Genomic DNA, 4,936 nt, shown 5'->3' on the forward strand with positions numbered 1-4,936 from the left:
TCTTCTATATGATACTGTAATGGTGGATACATAACATTATGCACCTGTCAAAGTCTGCAACACAGAGAGTGACCCTAATGTAAACTATGGACTTTAGTTAATGATAATATATTAATATTAGTTTATTAATTGTAACAAATGTACCACACTTAATGCAAGATGTCAGTAATAGGGAAAACTGTGTGTGTGTGTGTGTCAGGGTGGGGGTATATGGGAACTAGTGCTTTCGGCTCAATATTTCTGTAAGTCTAAAACTGCTCTAAAAATAATGTCTATTAATTAAAACAAGAGCAAGGAAAATTCACATACATGGTAGACACATAACCAGCTTACTGTAATTGGAATAAATCTATATTGTAATTGAACTAAAGCACTCAAGCAAGAGTCAGCTACAGAAAAAGAAGGAGTCTTTAGATGATGTGATGGATTATCTTGTTAAGAACATACCTCTAAACTGTCTGGTAGATTTCTTTTATCTTCAGCTGACCAAGTCTCAGAATGCTGAGAACCAAGGTGCAGGGGAAGACAGGGCCAGCCAAGAAGCTTAGCAACCTGAGCACAAAGCACGTTAAACTTGTTCCTTTCACCAGTACATGGTGCAGCCAGCCAGATGACACCTTCTGTTATGCTGAAATTAACCTGTTAGGCAAATCTGTATTGAGGAAGCAGGAAGCTAGAAAATGCACCCTTACTTGTGGTCATTTTCAGCTGAATAAAGAACTTTAAGGTTTCTGACATTAACAGATAAATTCTTTTGTTTACTTGGCTGGTGAAAAAAGAATGGTAGACTTGTCAGAGCCTAGCCAGAACTAACTAAAAGTTCAAGTGCACTTATGGTCTCTTGCGGCCATTGTGTTGCTACTGTTAATGTACGGTTCTATTAAATAGAAACACATTCATGGGGGCTGTGGTATGAACTAGTATCTGCTCTGATTTTGTTTGAATGGGACTCATCACTGGTTTGTCTCATGATGCATGCTTGTCTAACTTTATTTTAGTTTCTTATATCTCAGGCATTTCACCTTTGAATTCAACAAAATGTACTTCAGAGTAGACTGCTTAAAAAGAAGTAGAGGGATAGAGACAGATATACCATGATAAAAGTAGTCAAAAAAAGCTAAAGTAGCTATATAAATTTCAGCCAAAGCAGATTTCAGAACAAGGAATAATATCAGGGATATGAAGAGACATTATGTAATAATAAAAGGATCAATTATCTGAGAATGTATTACAACCCCAAACATATATGCACCTAACAACAGAGCATCACAATACATGAGGCAAAAACTGATTGAACTGAAAGAAGAAATATACAGTCATAGTTGCAGGCATCAACACTTCTGTGTCAGTAATTGATAGATGAAGAAGTCAGAACATCATTACAAATATATAGATGGCATGAGCAATCCTAACAATCAGCTTGACCTAATTGACATCATACACTACTCCATCCAACAACAACAGCAGAATATACATTCTTCTCAAGTTTACATGTGACATTCACCAAGCTAGACCAACTTTTCTTTTTCTTTCTTTTTTAAAATTGTTAAAAAATTTTTATTGGAGTATAGTTGATTTACAATGTTGTGTTAGTTTCAGGTCTACAACAAAGTGAATCTGTTATATATATACATGTATCCACTCTTTTTTAGCTTCTTTTCCCATATAGGCCATTACAGAGTATTGAGTAGAGTTCCCTGTGCTATACAGTATACACACTACTATACATAAAATAGATAACTAATAAGGGCCTACTGTATACACCACATTTTCATCCATATCTCTGTCCATAAAATACCATTAAACACACCTTAACAAATTTAAAAGAATACAAATCATACAAAATATGTTCTCAGATCACAGCAGACATTAGAAATCAATAACAGAAATATATCTGGAAAGTTCCCAAATATTTATAACTTAAACAATACACTTATAAATAATTCATAAATCAAAGATTTCTTCTTTAAAATTTATATCAAAGATTTCTTCTTTAAAATTAAAATTTCTTTTGAAATCTAAAAATTTTTTTAAATAAGTGAAAATGAAAATACAGATTACCAGAATTTGTGAATTGCTACTAAACTACTGCCTAGAGAGAAATTTAGAGGATTAAATGCAAATATTAGAAAAAAAAGAAAGCTCTGATGCAAATAACCTAAGAGCCCACCTTAGGAAACTAGAGAAAAAAGAGCAAATTAAACGTAAAATGAGCAGAAGAAAGGAAATAATAAAAAATAATTATAAATAAATGAAATTTTAAAATAGGAAAACAATAGAGAAAATCCATAAAATCCTCAATGACATCAATAAACTTGGTAAGTCACTAGCCAGGATAACCAAGAAAGAAAATAGAGAAGACATCAGCTACCAATATCAGGAATAAAAGAGGGATCACCACTCTGGATCCCAGAGACATTAAAAGGATTTTTGTCAAAATGGAACGTTATGAACAGCTCTATGTCTACAAATTTGATAAAGATGAAATGGATTAGCTCCTTGAAAGGCACAAACTACCTAAACTCATTTAAATTGAAATAGATAGTCTGAAGAGCCTTACGCCTATGAAAGAAATTTAATTAATAGTTAAAAACCTTCTAAATAAAGGAATCTTTAGGCCCAGATAGTTTCATTGATGAATTCCATTAAATATTTAAGGATGAAATAATACAAATCATCTGCAATCTTTTTCAGAAAATAGAAGAAGAGAGAAGCACTCTCAGTTTTTTTTTATGAGGCCAGCATCACCCTAAGCCCAAAGCCAGATAAATATATTACTGGAGAGGAAAACTACAGACAAATATCTCTTATGAACATAGACAAAAAAATCCTTAACAAAATAGTAGCAAATGGAATTCAGCTGTATGTAAAAGGAGTAATACATTATTACCAAGTAGGGCTCATTTCCAGAATTCAAGCCTAATATAACATTTATAAATCAATTAGTGATTTTATCAGAATAATAGACTGAATAAGAAAAATGTTATCATACCAATAGATGTAGAAAAATAATTTGAAATTTTTAATACCCATTTAGGATAAAAACTTTAAAAAGTAGGTTTAGAAGGGAATTTCTGTAACCTGATAAAGGGTACATAAAACCTAGAGCTAACCTTATACCTAATAATGAGGGAGTGAATGCTTTCCCCCTAAGACTGGAAATGAAACAAAGATGTCCTCTCATTACTCCAGTTCAATATCATGATGGAAGTCCTATCCAGTGCAAGACAAACAATAACAAATAGATAAAAGGTATACAGAGGGCTTCCCTGGTGGCACAGTGGTTGAGAGTCTGCCTGCCGATGCGGGGGACACGGGTTTGTGCCCCGGTCTGGGAAGAGCCCACATGCCGCGGAGCGGCTGGGCCCGTGAGCCATGGCCGCTGAGCCTGCGCGTCCGGAGCCTGTGCTCCACAACGGGAGAGGCCACAACAGTGAGAGGCCCGCGTACCGCAAAAAAAAAAAAAAAAATATAAATGGTATACAGATAGGAAAGGGATAAATTACAATTATATACTTTTTGCACAGGAAATGATTGTCTATGTAGAAAACCACAAAGAATCTATAAAGAAAGCCTCCTGGACCTAATAACAGTATAATTGCATTACCATATACCAGCAATTAACAATTGAAATTAGAAGTTTAAAAAAGCAAAAACATTTACCAATGCAAAAAAATGAAATACTTAACTATAAATCTAACAAAATATATACCAAATCGATTTGTGGAAAACTACAAGACACTTACCAAGAGGATCTAAATGAATGGAGAAATATTCTCTGTTAATGAATTGATAGACTCACCATTATTAAGATGTGAATTATTTCTAACTTAATCTATACATTTAATGCAGTCCCAATCAAAATCCCAGTAACTTATTTGTAGAAATTTAAAAAAACCTGATTCTAATATTTATATGAAGTGGCAAAGGTCCTAGAAGAGCCAACACAATGTTGAAAAAGAAGAATGAAGTTTGAAGACTCACAGTACCCTATTTCAAGGCTTAAAATAAAGCTGTAGTAATCAAGACAGCATAGTATTGGTGAAAGAATAGACAAATAGATCGTTGAACCAGAGAATTGAGAGCCCAGAAATAGTCCCACACAAATATAGTCAACTAACTTTCGACAAAGGTACAAAGGCAAATATCAATAAGTGAAAAATAATTTTTTTCACCAAGCAGTGCTAGAGCAATGGATGTTCATATGGGAAAAAATGAACTTAGTCACAAACCTCACACCTTACACAAAAATTAACTGAAAATAGAGTATATATCTAAATGTAAACTGCAAAACTATGTAACTTCTGGAAGAAAATACAGGAGAAAATCTATGACTTTGGATGTGGTGATGAGTTTTAGATACAATAGCAAAAGCACAATATATAAAAGAAAAAAACTTATAAGTTGGACTTTATTAAAATTAAAAAGTTTTGCTCTGTGAAAGATACTGTTAAGAGAATGAAAAACTAAGCCACAGATTGAGAGAAAATATTTGCAAATCACATATCTGATAAATGACTTGTATTTGAATGTACAAAGAGCTCTTAAAACTCAACAATAATAAAACAAGGAACCAGTAGTGATTTAAATGGTGTCTCTAAAAAGAGACTGTTGAAACCTATGAATGTGACCTTATTTGGAAAAAGTCTTTGTAGATGTAATTAAGTTAAAGATCTCAAGATGTGATCATCCTGGATTAAGGATGATCTACCCAAGGACAGGTCCCATAAGAGAAAGACAGAGGAAGAATTGAGACACAGACATAGAGGGGAAAGGCATGTGAATATGGAGGTGTAGGCAGAGATTGGAGAGATGTATTTACAAGCCAAGGAACATCCAAGAATTGCTGGGTAGGTACCAGAAGGTAGAAGAAAGGTCTGGAAATGGATCTTCCCTTAGAGCCTCCAGAAGGAACCAACTCTTTTGACAGCTTGAT

Source organism: Monodon monoceros, unplaced genomic scaffold (assembly GCF_005190385.1).
Source record: "Monodon monoceros isolate NGI ecotype Baffin Bay Population unplaced genomic scaffold, NGI_Narwhal_1 Super_Scaffold_22, whole genome shotgun sequence".
Taxonomy (NCBI): domain Eukaryota; kingdom Metazoa; phylum Chordata; class Mammalia; order Artiodactyla; family Monodontidae; genus Monodon; species Monodon monoceros.